Source organism: Mustela putorius, unplaced genomic scaffold (genome assembly GCF_011764305.1).
Source record: "Mustela putorius furo isolate JIRA1106 unplaced genomic scaffold, ASM1176430v1.1 tig00000281_pilon_pilon_pilon, whole genome shotgun sequence".
In the NCBI taxonomy this organism is placed as follows: Eukaryota; Metazoa; Chordata; class Mammalia; order Carnivora; family Mustelidae; genus Mustela; species Mustela putorius.
In genome coordinates this window covers 24,833,051-24,850,436 of record NW_025421343.1, presented here as the reverse complement: position 1 = coordinate 24,850,436, position 17,386 = coordinate 24,833,051, and positions in this window count along the sequence as shown.

Sequence of the window (17,386 nt, the reverse complement as noted above, 5' to 3'; positions counted from 1 at the left end):
CCATCTACTTGTGATTTCTCTCTGTCAAATTAATAAATAAAATCTTTAAAAAAAAAAAAAAAGTAGGAGATTCAAGAAAGTTCTCTGCCCTTTCCTTACGTGCTTAAAAACAGGACATAAATTTATAAAGATGCCCTCGTAAAGATGCCCTTGCCTCCTCCCTATCAGAAACCACACAGTTAATCACCAGAATCAACTACAGATGGCACCAGAGGAAACTATGTAACAAACCTTGCTAAAACCAGGGGCACCTGGGTGGCTCAGTGGATTAAGCCACTGCCTTCGGCTCAGGTCATGATCTCAGTGTCCTGGGATCAAGCCCCGAATGGGGCTCTCTGCTCAGTATCCTGGGATCGAGCCCCAAATCGGGCTCTCTGCTCAGCGGGGAGCCTGCTTCCCCCTCTCTCTCTGCCTAACTCTCTGCCTACTTGTGATCTCTCTCTGTCAAATAAATAAATAAAATCTTTAAAAAAAAAAAAAAACTTGCTAAAACCAACCTTTATCTTCCATTGATTTCCCCATACATTTGCCCTCCCACAGTTTGCCACCCTAAAAACTCTAAATCTTAATCCTTCGTCTGATTACTTCTCTAAAAAATGGTCTGTTCTTCTTGTTAAGACCCTGTATAAGCCCAAGTCTGAACCATCCCTTTGAATTTACCTGGGAATGTTCCCATGTGAATGCATGATATGTGATATTAAAACACTTTTGTTTTCTTGATAATTTGTTTTGTAAGTCTAATTTATAGGTCCTAGCTAGAGAACTAGGAGGGCAGAAAGGAAAAAGTTGAGTTTTTCCTCCCATAAAACTACGTACTACATGATTCCAACTATGTGACAATCTGAGAAAAGGTATAACTACACAGACAGTAAAGGACCAATGGCTGCCAGGGTTGACAAGGAAGGAAGGATGAATGAGAAAAGAACAGAGGATTTTTAGGGCAGGGAAACTACACTGTATGATACTAGATGATGGATACGTGTCCTTATACATTTATCAAAACCCACAGGATGTACACCAAGAGAGAATCCCTGTGTAAACAAGGGACTTTGGGTGATAATGATGTGTTAACGTGGGTCCATCCATTGTAACAAATGTACCACTGGCGGGGGTGGGGGGGGTTGATAACAGGGTAGGTTATGCATGTGTGGGGGAAGGGAGCATATGGGAAATCTCTGTACCATCTGCTCAGTTTTGCTATAAACCTAAAACTGCTCTAGAAAATAGTTTATCTTTGAAATTCATATTGCAAAAAGCATGCAAAGGAAAAGGACACAGGACCTCAATTTCACTATAAACGTTAAGCTGCTCTAAAAAGTAAAGTTTAGGGGCGCCTGGGTTCAGTGGGTTAAGACGCTGCCTTCGACTCAGGTCATGATCTCGGGGTTCTGGGATGGAGCCCCGCATCAGGCTCTTTGCTCAGTGGGGAGCCTGCTTCCTCCTCTCTCTCTGTCTGCCTCTCTGCCTACTTGTGATCTCCCTCTGTCAAATAAATAAATAAAATATTTAAAAAAATAAAATATAGGGGCACCTGGGTGGCTCAGTGGGTTAAGCTGCTGCCTTTGGCTCGGGTCATGATCTCAAGGTCCTGGGATCGAGTCCCGCATCGGGCTCTCTGCTCTGCGGGGAGCCTGTTTCCCTCTCTCTCTCTCTGCCTCCTCTCCATCTGCTTGTGATTTCTGTCAAATTAATAAATAAAATCTTTAAAAAAATAAAAAATAGGGGCGCCTGGGTGGCTCAGTGGATTAAGCCTCTGCCTTCGGCTCAGGTCATGATCTCAGTGTCCTGGGATCGAGCCCCGCATCGGGCTCTTTGCTCAGCGGGAGCCTGCTTCTCTCTCTCTCTCTGCCTACTTGTGATTTCTCTCTCTGTCAAATAAATAAAATCTTTTAAAAAAATAAAATAAAATAAAATAAAAAATAAAAAGTAAAAAAATAAAAATAAAAAAAAGTAAAGTTTACTTTTTAAATGTATATTGCCAAAAAAAAAAAAAAAAGCATAAAAAGAGAAAGTACATAGGACCTACTCTAAGAGTGGTCTTCACATCGAAAGTTTAACCAGGTGGAGCCAGTGTGGAATCATGGAAAGAAAAAAGACATGGAATGCTTAGTTCCAGCTTTGACTCTTCATCACCTGGTAATCTTAGGAATGCCACTTCTCTCTTCTGGATGCCACTATCTTCTACATAAGAACTAAGGTGCCACACTATGCCAGCACTTTCCCATGTGGTTTGGCTACACATGAGCCCCACAAAACATGTTGGGGAAAAAATCAAATTTGTTTAAAATTTTTAAAACATTAATTTGTCAAATAAACTTGGGAAGAAGCACAATGTAACATAACTGCCTCTTGGAGACTCCAGCCCACATTAACATCTTAAAGGATGTGTGAAATCTTTTAATAAAGAAAATCTAACATTTTTTTTAATCTGCTTCATAAATCTCTTAGACCATGTTTTCTCCTCACAGTCTTTTTTCTTTAAAGCTATGGACAGTTCTTTCAACAACTGTTCTGTGGAAAACCTACGGAAACACCACTTGTCCCAGTCAGTTCAGGCTACTCGACAAAGAACCACAGACTGGATATCCTACAGAAATTTATTTTTTCACAGTTCTGGAGACTAGAAGTCTGAGATCAGGGCTTCTTTCAGTGTGGTCACGTTGTTGGGGAGGCCTTTTCTTGGAAGCAACTCCTGTCTTGTTATGGCCTCACACAGCAGATAAGAGGGCAAAAGAGGCCACTCTGGGATCCCTCTTCCGAGGACACTATTGCCATTCAGGAGGGACTCTACCCTTGTGACCTAATTACCTCCCAAAGGCCCTACCTTCTCATACCGTCACACTGGAGGTTAGGATTTCAACATATAAATAGGGGTGGAGAGGAGACACAAATATTCAGTCTACAACACTACTCCAAGATAATTTCTAAGTTGAATATTTTCATATTCCTTCGTTACATATAAAACTTCACAGCAATACCTATACCACGGCCCTTAGATTAATGATAGATTTGGGTAAATTTAAATAATTTCTTTCTCTGATTTCTTTCTTCAGTGCTGTGAGATAACTTCATAAGAAGGCATTTAATATGAGGTTATGAATGTCACTTCAGAAATAAAATTCCTATAAAATGATCGTTTCAAAGCACAGCTTGGATCTACAAAATTGTTTTATCTAAAACTTTTTTATGTGGCCTAAGCTACGTAATAGATAAATGTCCTCTTATCTGAAATTGAACAAACACACACGTAGAGGCACTGCCAAAGTGTCATTCCGTGTTCGAACAGAGAACAGAACCAATTCGGTCCTTCACAAATAACAAACCTTCCCCTTTCGATAGAAACAAATCTGACTAGGAAAACATAGTGTATTTCATAACTGTAAATGAATGCTCTTATGAATTTATGAACAAAACTCATGAGGGCATCTATCTGTCCATGGCACGATGAGAAAACACCTCTACTCAGAGGAAGGGAAGAGGGAACCTGATTAAAATGCAGTCGATAAGAAGTGTCCGTCATAGATCATAGAGAACCAAGAGGACTCTCGTTTTAATGCCCTACAAACTGTGGGAGCAGATGCTGTTATTGGCTCAGGAGAGCCATCAAGGAAACATAAATATAAAATAGCAGCTATGCAAGAATGTTTAGGGGCCTAGTGGTAGCACAGGGAGGAAGGTCTTCAAAGCGTATCTACCGGGATAAGGCACAAGAGAGAAGTCAGAATTTATAACAGTCATCAGCTACAGAAGAGGCTTGACATCATTAGCAACAATTCCAAGTAGATCTTTCCCCTGTGGGAAGTATTTATTGGCCAACTTACAGTCATTTTTCCTGATTCTTCCAATTAGGATTACATGAAAAATCTAACCTGCCAGAATTAACATTCTACGGAGGCTTGTCTTCCCAAAATCATCACCATAGCCAAGTGGGGGGAGGGGAGGGGAAGGAATCCCTGTCCAGGCCAATTCAAAAACAAATTGCCATCTGCCACCAGTAGGAAAACCTAATTGGCCACAGAACAAAGAGACTATTCCAAACCCATTGTTGAGTACCTGCTGTAGCAAAGAATAAAAACCAAGGGTCCCCACAGGCTCTAGGGCTTGGTTATTTAAAAAAAAAAAAAAAAATACAAATATTTTCCACTTCATTGGGGTTTAGTGAACTCATCTTTTGTCTTTTCCTGGTCCACAGGCACACAATTAACTTGATTAAGTTTATCTTTCACGTTAAAAAAAATATATATTATGGGGCGCCTGGATGGCTCAGTGGGTTAGGCCGCTGCCTTCGCCTCGGGTCATGATCTCAGGGTCCTGGGATCGAGTCCCGCATCGGGCTCTCTGCTCAGCAGGGAGACTGCTTCCTCCCCTCTCTCTCTGCCTGCCTCTCTGCCTACTTGTGATCTCTCTCTGTCAAATAAATAAATAAAATCTTTAAAAAATATATATATATATATAATACATCCAGCCCTCAGTAGAGACTAAACCAATCCAAGAAGTCATCAAGTAGATGTTAGTGACTGCACACTTAACATCAGAAAGTAGAAAGAAAAATTAAAGAGCAAGAAACTAAGCTTTTATCAGGTACATGGACTACATGCTCATTCCCTATACCAGTGTGCCATGTGGGCCACCAGCACCCTCTCCCTGCTGTGGCAGGAGGCAGCAGGGAATTGATCAATGAGAGACACCAGTCAAAGTCCACTAACAAGAATTTATTCCTGCTACTGGCTAAGGTTTCACAGTAAAGGGAATTCCAAGATCACAAAGCTGCTTCATCCACAATCCACTGGAGTGAAATATATTTGGTGTTAAAATTAATTATGGTTGGCTTTCTGGGGAGATCAGGGGATATTTGGGTTCTTTTTTAAATTCAACTTTCTTAAAGGGAATTACAATTTTCTTCAAAAGGAACAGGAAACTATCCTTTGCGTATTTTAAAAGTTTGTTATTCTTTATAATGTTCAAATGATTGAGTCCTTTTTGAAGGGCATTAGGACATGCCACCCCAAAATATGCCACTGTAACATAAAAATTATTTTGAGCTGAAGGCATTTGAGTTCCTGAAATCCCTCATCTTCCTAAAAGCAGTGTCTCTCCAAAGACTTCACTTGTCCATAATAAATCCCTTCCACAAGGACAGCTCTAATCTTTTGGAGACTAGAACTCAAGAAGTAGGCACTACATTCCAACAGACTCAAGACTCAAGGCTCTCCTATCTCCCATCTGTTCTCCTAGAAGCCCATTTATCTCTCTGAAAAGCCATTTATCTTCCATAAATGCCCTTTCTCCCACCCGTCCCCCTTCTACGAAGTCATCTGGTTTCCCACTGCCCTTTTCCCCTTTCCCCTTCACCATTTAAGATGGTATATAAGCCCCAGAGTCTAATCACACCCTTTGAGCTACTCTTCCCTGGGTACCCTCATTTTGTACTCATGAATAAACATTTTTTCCCCTCCTGCTAATGTGTCTTTTGTCAGTTTAATCGACAGGCTCCCAGACACCGAGCATGGGTAGAGAAAAAGTCTCTTCCTCCCCTACGTTTTTCAGAGGTCCAGCTTGTTTGGGGATCCACACAGAGATTTCTACTCAACAAACATGAACACACATAGATTGGAAAACTATCTCCTTTGCAGACCCTCAAAGTACTCCTCTGTTGTCACTGGCAGCACAGGCCCTTGCATAGGTCTTGAAGCCTCAGATAAGAAAAAAAAAATTTTAGATTATGGCCACCGCTTCTGGGGCCCAAACCGGGGTCCCAAACTGGGTCCAAAACAGTACAGTCAGGGACAGACTGTCTTGTTAAATGAGCTTATCGCCAGAATGGCAACTATTCAAGTGATGCAGATAAAGGAAGACGTGAAACCATGTCCTGGGGGGAAAGGTAAGAGAATCCTATGAATAAAGGTCCCACATCTAAGACCCCTTTGTATGCAGCACTCCGGAAGAGAGGATAACCACTTTGCTAAGGATCCCAAGACCCCTGGGAGAGAAGATACTTGAAGCCCCACGGGACCTGGCTTGATCGAGATAAGCTTAGACAATAGTCCACTGCCAGGAAAATTTGTCAGGAGCCCCAGGTAGTATCATAGAGGAATGGAGATTCTAGGCTAGTAGTCCAGGCTCACCCAAAGGTAAAGTGTGGGAACTGACCCTGGTATAGAGTAGGCTTGAAAGTGAAGCCCCATGGGAGCTATTGCAGCACAGTGTCAGAAAAAATAGCTGTGGGCACTTAGGTGGCTCAGTTGGTTAAGCAACTGCCTTTGGCTCAGGTCATGATCCTGGGGTCCCAGGATCCAGTCCCACATCAGGCTCCCTGCTCAGCGAGGAGTCTGCTTCTCCCTCTGACCTCTCCCCTCTCATGCTCCCCCTCTCTCATTCTCTCTCTCTCTCAAATAAATAAAATCTTAAAAATCTTTAAAAAATAAAATCAGAAAAAATATCTGTGACCCAACATGTCAATACAACCTTGGAATGTGACATGAGACTTTTTAAGGATGTATGCCAGGAAGGGCATGACTAAAGGAATGGGCCTAAGTCCATCAAGCTGTACAAGGCAGACAGAAGCAGAACTCAGTAGTACTATCTGAAGCAACAGACAGCTAACAGCCTGACTGGACACCCATCTCAAGCTCTGCCCGGTGTGTAGAAGGAAGCTTTGATCCAAACTGTTCCTGCACAGCTGCGAAGGGCACACACAAAAAAACCCACAGTGGGATTATATCTGATTTCTTTTTGAATAAAGCACATGAGGATGAAGAGTAAGAAGTGACTTTTTCCTGAAGCTGGTGAAATAAGTCACATCAGTTTCAGGAAGGTTATTTTGAGTTATCTGAATTAGTAAGTGTGTATCTTACCACTACTGATTTAAATAAAACTATTAACCATTTTTAAATGATGGAAACTAGCAGTCACACATACTCCCCCATTCACATGAGGAAGGGCCATGATCTGAGAAAAGGCTCTTATAAACACTTTTTTCTTTAGAGGACTATAGAGATGTTAATCTCAACATTCTTACCAGGGTAAAATAAATAAATAACAAGTAATAGAAACAACCTGAATTACATGTTTCTTTTTGAAGGTTATTTTCACAGGACATGGCTCTATTTTTAAAGTCCTTGGAATCTTACAAGACCCTTTGTTTCAATTTTGCTTTCAAGACCAGAATTTTATTAGTAGGAAACAAGTTAGCAACCACTATGGATATTGACAGAAATCTCTGACAGTCTAATGAATGTTTCCAATGTTTTATCACATGAGATTATTTGACTGTTTTCTATGGAACAGAAAGCTTCTCTCCCCCAGAAGCCACACGGCAGCGGTTTTCTCTTCCTCCTCTTTCTGTACCTCCATCATTCAATAGAAAGATGTGCATGCACTACAATTAGAAATAAAAAGCAGGCTGTAGAGATCGATTTTACTGATAAGAATGAGGTGAGAAATGGATGGAGTCTTACTAATAGTGAAGTAAAAAGAATATATAGCATATTCCTAGGTTGGAATTTTAAAATTACTATTTGTAAAACTACAAATTAGGTAACCCATAGAAATATGTGTATATGGCCTCTAAGTACTTTGAGAGAAATAGAAATTGTAGGCCATAAGAAATGGAGACATTTCTAGAATTTTTTTTTTTTTAATTTTTTGAGCTGAAAGTGAAGTTTATTGAAGATATAAAGAGAGCAGTTACAGAGTGTCCAGGAAACTCATAAAGGAAAAAAGGAGCATGAGACTCCTCAAGAATCTTATTTCATTGGTACTGCCCAAGCCAGTTGGGGGGGGGGGGAGGGGGAGGTGTTTGTTTTAATTTTTAATAGAGAGAGTATGAGAAAGCTGTGAATACAGTATATCTTTATTAGCTCTTTATTAGTTCTCACGTTTGGATGACCTAACTCAAGCTCTCCGAGCTACAGTTCTATCTATAAAGATGAGGAAACACCTACACTCTCCACATTGTCTAAATGGCATCCTCACCTCTGTCTTAACTTCCGGCCCCTGGCCATGCTACCTCCCAGGAGCCCTCCATACATCCTTTACAATGCTTCCCCTGTGGCCATGTGGCTCAATATGAGTTCGCTGGTTTGTCCAATTCCAGACTCACCACACAGAAAAATGCTTGGGAAAGCTCATCTTTTCACATGAGGCTATAGATCTTGGGTAACAGTATTCTTAAGTCCCATATTCTCCTCTCACACAGTCAAGTACAACTGAGGTGGGACCACGCAAAGTCATTTTGTTGCTGGTTTAGCAACAACAAAGAAAATTTCAGTAGAAAGGAGGGTTGGGGAGGGGCAGGCAATAATCCATAGTAAGGCTTTTTTTTCCTTAACAATAAAATATTTTAAAACTTCTATTAAAATATCTATTCACAGGTACCTGGGTGGCTCAGTGGGTTAAAGCCTCTGCCTTCAGCTCAGGTCATGATCTCACGGTCCTGGGATAGAGGCCGGCATCAGGCTCTCTGCTCTGCGGGGAGCCTGCCTCCCCCTCTCTCTTCCTGCCTCTCTGCCTACTTGTGATCTCTCTCTCTCTGTTAAATAAATAAATAAAACCTTTTAAAAAAATCTATTCACAGTACATTTAGAATAAATGTTTCTAAAATTTCTTTAACACTTTTCAATACTCAAAAATCTGGAAGGTAAGGTGCCTGGGTGGCAGAATCAGTTAAGCCTCTAACTCTTGGTTTCAGCTCAGATCATGATTTCAGGGTTGTGGGATCCAGCTGGCACTGGGCTTGTGGTCAGCTCGAAGTCGGCTTGAGTTTCTCTCTGCCTCTCCCCCTTGCATGTGCTCACTCTCTCCAGCTCTCCCAAAGAAATAAATAAATATTTTTTAAAAATCTGTAAGGTATCTTTTTTGACATAGTGAACTAAAAATAATGAAGTTTCATAAAATTGAAACAAAGAAATAAAGTCAAGGCAACTCTGGGGTGCCTGGGTGGCTCAATGGGTTAAAGCCTCTGCCTTCGGCTCAGGTCATCATGATCCCAGCATCCTGGGATCGAGCCCCGCATCGGGCTCTCTGCTCAGCGGGGAGCCTGCTTCCTCCTCTCTCTCTGCCTGCCTCTCTGCCTACTTGTAATCTCTGTCTGTCAAATAAATAAATAAAATCTTTAAAAAAAAAAAAGTCAAGGCAACTCAAAATTTGAGAATGTTAGTCACTTTAGAATATTATAGTTTGAGATCTGATAGATAATATGATCAATGAATAAAAAAACCACCAAGATTTATTTCTTTATTGGGACAGATTTTTTTTTCCAATCTCAACCCCCAAATGCTACCCAGTTATTTGTGAGTACTATTTGGTCTCTTCTAGTAGACAGCTGTGGAGGGGAGCACAGAGTAGCTCAGGCCCTGGATCTCCATCAAAAATGATATCACATAATGGGTACTCAGTAAATGCTTGTCAAATGCATTAATGAATCAATGCTTTTGGTTTTCTCTTACTTTGGCAAAGTGAAGCAATTAGATAGTCTTAACTATGAAGGAAATTTTTTCTTTCTTTAAAGATTTATTCCCTTATTTTTAGAGAAAGAGATGTGGCAGCAGGGAGACAGAGGGAGAGGGAGAGAAACAGACGTCCCACTGGGCCCAAAGCTGGATGCAGGGCTTGATCCCATGATCCTGAAATCACAACCTGAGCCAATACCAAGAGTTGACATTTAACCAACTGAGCCACCCAGCTGCCCCTAAGATGGACTCTCATGCAAAGTCATTTTTTAAAAAATAGTTAAACAACTGAAGAGGTGGCTTTAACTAGGCAAGATCTGGCCAAGGTGGGGAGAAGTATATGACAAGCAAAGATGGGAGGTGTGGTCTTGCTTGGGTATGCCCTAGTGTGAATGAATTTACCAAAGAATTATACTGTCAAAGAGAAAGCATGTGTCTCAGCTGCTTAGTAAGGTGGTTTCCAGGAAATCAGAGCCCAGTTTTACAGCATCTCTGCATAACCAGCAGAGACAACTAGGCCTTCCAGGGAGCAATCCTGTCTCAACAACAAGAGCTAGGGTCTAAAGAGATGCTGGATCTCAACACCCCCATCCTTTTCTGTTCTTTTCACCTTACCCACACCTCCTTTCCCCTATCTCAAAACTGTCTCTTCTAGAACCATTCTGCCAATGCAAAGCAAGGCGGTAGTTTGCTCCCCGAGTCATTAGGCTGTGGTTCTTAGGCTGGCACTGTCACTTTACTGGCTCTGTGTGAGTTACTTACCCTCCCTATGTCTCAATGTTCTCATTAGTAAAATGTTATAATAATTGTACCAATCTCATAGTTTTGCAGGCATGAGTGAGATTATATTTGTGAGTCTCTAAGAATCGTACCTGGAACACTAAACATGCTTGATACATTAGCTATTGGTATTCTGACATTCGGAACACAGGCTAGCATTGATTGTGGAGATCGGAAAAGGTATTTGAGCACCAAGTGTTAGTCTTTTTCTTGGCCCCTCATACAAGGAGCCTCATAGTTCAAAGACCCAAATTCAATGTATCAGCAGTTTTAACATCTCAGATGGTTCACTCTGTGGATACTGAAGGACTGAAAGGCAAGTTTGAACACAATGCCAGTAAGAAGAGGAGATTCCACCTCCATCCATAAAACAAGCTGCCATTTTGAAAGCCAATCATGCATATTGAATTTTCTCCTTCTCCACTGGTTCTATTTTTTCTGGCTTAACTTCCCACAGCATTTTTATATATTAAAATGTAATCCAATTTGATGCCTTATCAATAAACTCTTTCACTGGTAAATTTCTCTAACAAGAAAGTTGGCCAGATGAATTCGCCACACTATTCGAGAGAAATAACCCTTCTATACGTTTTCTACTTTCTACTTTAGGGAGGCTTACTGATGCACTCAGTTTCTTATCTGTAAAAAGGAATATGGGATTTTCCCCCTCTTATTCAAATGTACTGTTTGACAGTTTACTGAAAAGAGCTGTAAGCTTTGTTTTACATTTCTGCAAAATAATAATAAAATCATTTACTGATAACGAAGGGCAGTCAGAAGAAAGGAGAAAGGCAAAAGCCCCGCCCCCCCCCAAAAGGAAACCACTGTTAAAAGGATTTTACACAACCCTGGAAGGAGCCCTCCACCCTTTCCCCACATGATGACAAAAACTTGATTGTGTGATAGGCTCATGGATGGTTAATCACATTAAAACAACAACAACCTCATATGCCACCATATGCCACCAACAACCCCATAAAACCCCTTAGACTTAGAGAGTCTGGTAGCAACCCTTTCAGGTCCCATTCCTCTTCGGGAGCTTTGTACTATCACCCAATAAACTTTGCTTTGCTGCCCACCATTCTGTTTAGTTTACCTCTTTATTCTTTCAAGTGGTCTGATCCAGAACCAGGGCACTAAAGGAAAGGAAATCCTGTAACACTGATAGCTTCTATATGCCAGGCACTGTTCTAAACACACTGCATAGACTGTGTCATTAAGCATCAAAACAGGGTCTGAGTCTAAGATGGCAGAGGAATAGGAGACCTTAGTTTCATCTGCTCCTGGGAATTTAGCAAGGTAGCTATCAAATTACTCCGAACACCTGCAAACTCAACCAGGGATCTAAGAAAAGAAAAGCTGCAACTCTACAAATAGTGAAGTATCACTTTCTGTAAGAATGACTAGACAGAAAAACTCACCTCAAAAAGAGAACAAGAGGAAGTACTGACTGCCAGGCACATATTCAGTATGGATATAAGTAAGATTTCAGAATTTGATTTCAGAATAATGACTATAAAGATACTAACTGGGCTTGAAAAAATCATGGAAGACACTAGAGAATCCCTTTCTGGAGAAATAAAAGAACTAAAATCTAATCTGGTCAAAATAAAAAAAGGCTATTAATGAGATGCAATAAAAAAATGAAGTTCTAACTGCTGTGATAAATGAGGCAGAAGAGAGAATTAGTGATTTAGAAGCCAAAATGATGAAGAATAAAGAGGATGAGAAAAAGAGAAACAACTAGTGAATCATAAGGACAGGACTCAAGAGAGAATTGATACCATAAAGTGAACAATATTAGAATTGGGACTGCAAATGAGGAAAGAGAGAGGCAGGAGGACAGAAGGTATACTGGAACAAATTATAGTGGAGAAATTCACTAATCTGGGGAAGGAAACAGGCATTCAAATCCAGGAAACACAGAGAACCCCCCTCAAAATAAAAATAAGTCAACACCCCAACATATAATAGTGAAACTTGCAAATCTCAAGACAAAGAGAAAATCCTGAAAGCAGCTTGGGACAAGATGTCCATAACCTACCAAGGTAGAAACACTATACTGGCAGCAGACCTAATGAAAGAGAAGTCCAGAAAGGATTGGCATGATATATTCAGGGAGCTAAATGAGAAAAATATGCAACCAAGAATATGTTACCCAGCTAGGATGTCATTCAAAACAGGAGAGAAAAAAAGCTTCCAGGACAAACAGAAACTAAAAGAATTTGTGATTACTAAATCAGCCCTACAAGAAATATTAAAAGGGATCCTAGAAGCAGAGAGCCCCCCCACCAAAAAAAAAACCAGAAAGAACCAGAGAAAATATACAAAAGCAGGTAATATGATAGCACTTAATTCATATCTTGTAATAGTACCCTGAATGTAAATGGGCCAATAAAAAGACAAAGGGTATCAGATTGGATAAAAAGCAAGACCTATTGATACACTGTCTCCAAGAGACTCATTTAAGATGCAAGACACCTCTACATTTTAAGTGAGGGGGTGAAGGGTGCCTGGGTGGCTCAGTGGGTTAAGCCTCTGCCTTTGGCTCAGGTCATGATCTCAGGGTCCTGGGATCAAGCCCTGCATAGGGTTCTCTGCTCAGCCGGGAGCCTGTTTCCCCCTCTCTCTGCCTGCTTCTCTGCTACTTGTGATCTCTCTCTGTCAAAAAAAAAATAAATAAAATCTTAAAAAAAAAAATAAAGTGAGGGGGTGAAAAACAATTTACCATGCTAATGGACATCAAAAGAAAGCTAGAGTGGCAATCCTTACATCAGACAAATTAAATTTTAAACCAAAGACTGTAATAAGAGATGAGGAAGGACACTATGTTATAATAATTGTAAATATTTATGCCCCTAACAAGGGATAGCCAATTATATAAAACAATTAGTAATAAAATTAATAAATTAATAATAAAATTAAAGAAACACATCGATAATAATACAATAATAGTAGTGTACTTTAATACCGCCTGCCCTCACTGCAATGGACAGATGATCTAAGAGAAGATCAACAAGGAAACAAGAGCTTGAAACGATATACTGTACCAGATGGACTTTACAGATATATTTGAAACATTCCTTTCCAAAGCAATAGAATACACATTCTTCTCTAGTGCACATAGGACATTCTCCAGAACAGATCACATACTGGGTCACAAATCAGGTCTCAACCAGTACCAAAAGACTGGAATTATTCCCTGAACATTTTCAGACCATAATTCTTTGAAATTGGAATTCAATCACAAAATTTGGTAAGAATTCATATGCATGGAGGCTAAACAACATCATACAAAAGAATGAATGGGTCAACCAGGAAATTAAAGAATTAAAAAATTCATGGAAATAAATGAAAATGAAAGCACAACTTGAAAATCTTTGCGAAAGCAAAGATGGTCCTGAGAGGAAAGTATATAGCAATACAAGCCTTCCTCAAGAAGTAAGAAAGGTCTGGGACGCCTAGGTGGCTCAGTTGGTTGGACGACTGCCTTCGGCTCAGGTCATGATCCCGGAGTCCCGGGATCGAGTCCCGCATCGGGCTCCCAGCTCCATGGGGAGTCTGCTTCTCCCTCTGACCTTCTCCTCGCTCATGCTCTCTCTCTGTGTCTCTCTCTCAAATGAATAAATAAAATCTTTAAAAAAAAAAGAAGTAAGAAAGGTCTCAAATATACAACCTAACCTTAACATTATATCTAAAGGAACTGGAGAAAGAACAAATAAAGCCTAAATGCAAATAAGAGAAATATTAAAGATTAGAGCAGAAATCAATGAAATAGAAACCAAGAAACAGAAGAACAGATCAATGAAACTAGGAGCTGGTTCTTTGAAAGAATTAATAAGATCAATAATCCCCTGGCCAGACTTGTCAAAGAGAGAGAGAGAGAGAAAGGACCTAAATAAATTAAACCATGAATCGAAGAGGAGAGATCACAACCAACAATGAAGAAACACAAACAATTTTAAGACCACATTATGAGCAACTATATGCCAACAAACTGGGCAATCTGGAAGAATTGGATATATAAACCACCAAAACTGAACCAGGAAGAGAAAACCTGAACACACCCATAACCACCAAAGAAACTGAAGCAGTAATCAAAAATCTCCCAACAAAATGAGAGCCCAGGGCTGAATCACTTCCCAGTGGAATTCTACCAAAGATTCAAAAAAGAAATAATACCTATTCTTCTGAAGCTGTTCCAAACAATAGAAATAGAAGGAAAACTTCCACTCATTTTATGAGGCCAGGATTACTTACCTTGATCCCAAAACCAGACAAAGATCCCACCAAAAAGGAGAATTATAGACCAATATCCCTGATGAACATGGATGCAAAAATTCTCACCAAAATATTAGTCAGTAGGATCCAACAGTACATTAAAAGAATTATTCACCACGACCAAGTAGGATTTATTCCAGGGCTGCAAGGTTGGTTCAACATCTGCCAATCAATCAGTGTGATACAACACATAAATACAAGAAAGGACAAGAACCATATGATCCTTCCAATAAATCCAGGAAAAGCATCTGACAAAGTACAGCAGCCTTTCTTGACTAAAACTCTTCACAGTGTAGGGATAGAAGGAACAGACCTCAATATCATAAAAGCCACCTATGAAAAGCCCGCAGTGAATATCATTCTCAGTGAGGAGAAACTAATTGTTTTTCCCCTAAGGTCAGGAACATGGCAGGGATGTCCACTATCACTACTGTTGTTCGACATAGTACTAGAAGTTCTAGCTTCAGCAATTAGACAAGAAAAAGAAATTAAAAGCATCTGAATCACTAAAGAAGAAATCAAACTCTCACTCTTTGCAGATGACATGATACTATATGCGCAAAGTACAAAAGACTTCACCCCAAAACTGCTAGAACTCACTAAGCAATTCGGCAAAGCTGCAGGATATAAAATTAATGCACAGAAATCAGTTGCATTTCTATACACTATGCATTTGCATTTCTATACACTATACATTTCTATACACATTTCTATACACTAACAATGAGACAGAAGAAAGAGAAATCAAGGCGCTGATCCCATTTACAATTGCCCCAAAACCATAAGATACCTAGGAATAAGTCTAAACAAAGAGGCAAAGTATCTGTACTCAGAAAACGATAGAATACTCATGAAAGAAATTGAGGAAGACACAAAGAAATGGAAAAACATTACATGCTCCTGGACTAGAAGAACAAATATTGTTAAAATGTCTATGCTACCTAGAGCAATCTACAGATTCAATGCAATCCCTATCAAAATACCACCCACTTTTTTCACAGAAATGGACCAAATAATCCTAAAATTTGTATGGAACCAGAAAAGACCCAGAATAGCCAGAGGAATGTTGAAAAAGAAAACCAAAACTGGTGGCATTACAACCCTGTACTTCAAGCTCTGTGACAAAGCTGTAATCATCAGGACAGTATGGTATTGGCAAAAAAACACACAAACAGATCAATGGAACAGAATAGAAAACCCAGAAATGGACCTTCAACTCTCTAGTCAATTAATCTTTGACAGTGCAGAACAGAATATCCAACAGAAAAAAGACAGTCACCTCAACAAATGGTGTTGGAAAATCTGGACAGCTGCATGCAGAAGGAAACTGGACCATTTCCTTACACCATACACAAAAATAGACTCAAAATGGATGAAAAGACCTCCATGTGAGACAGGAATCCATCAAAATCCTAGAGAAGAACATAGGCAACAATCTCTGTGACCTTGGCCTCAGCAACTTATTGCCAGACACATCTCCAAAGGGAGGGGAAGCAAAGGCAAAAATGAACTATAGAGACTTCATCAAGATAAAAAGCTTTTGGGGAAGCCTGGGTAGCTCAGTGGGTTAAACATCTGTCTTGCTCTGATCATGATCCTAGGGTTCTGGGATAGAGTCTCACATCCAGCTCCTTGCTCAGTGGGGAGCTGCTTCTCCCTCTGCCTGCCACTACCCCAGCTTGTTTTCTCTCTCCTTTCTGTCTTTGACAAATAAATAAAATCTGTTTAAAAAAAAAAAAAAAGAAAGAAAGGAAAAGAAAAGATACAAATGGCCAATAGACACATGAGAAAATACTCCACATCACTCAGCCTCAGGGAAATATAAATCAAAACCTCAATGAGATACCACCTCACTCCAGTCAGAATGGCTAAAAGTAACACGTCAGGAAACAATAAGTGTTGGCAATGATGTGGAGAAAGGGGAACCCTCCTACACTGTTGGTGGGAATGCAAGCTGGTGCAGCCACTCTGGGAAACAGTATGGAGGTTCCTCAAAAAGTTGAAAATAGAGCTACCCTACAGCCCAGTAATTGCACTACTGGGTATTTACCCCAAAAATACAAATGTAGTGATCCAACAGGACACGCACCCCAATGTATATAGCAGCAATGTCCACAATAGCCTAACTATGGAAAGAGCTGAGATGACCACTCACAGATGAATGGATAAAGAAGATGTGGTGTACAATGGAATATTATGCAGCCATCAAAAAATGAAATCTTGCCATTTGCAAACACATGGGTGTAACTAGAGGTTATTACACTAAACAAAATAAGTCCATCAGAGAAAGACAATTATCATGTGATCTCACTAATATGTGGAATTTAAGAAAAAAGGCAAAGAATCATAGGGAAAGAGTAAACAATCAAACAAGAAGAAACCAGAGAGGAAGACAAACCATAATAGGGTTTTAACTATAGGAAACAAACTGGTGTTGGGGATGGGTTAACTGGGTGATGGAGGAGGGCATGTGATGTAGTGAGCACTCGGTATTATAGAAGACTGATGAGTCACTGACCTCTATCTCTGAAAGCAAGAATATATTATATATTGATTAATTGAATTTAAATTTTAATAATTTTTTTAAAAGCATGTATTAGGTATTGTAAGTATAAAGGCATTGTAGGGGCACCTGGGTGGCTCAGTGGTTAAAGCCTCTGCCTTCAGCTCAGGCCATGATCCCAGGGTCCTGGGATCAAGCCCTGCATCAGGCTCTCTCCTCAGCAGGGAGCCTGCCTCCTCCTCCTCTCTCTCTCTCTGCCTGCCTCTCTGCCTACTTGTGATCTGTCTGTCAAATAAATAAATGAAAATCTTTAAAAAATAAAAATAAATAAGGGCATTGTAAACACGAATGCAAATGAATGAATGAAATTTTG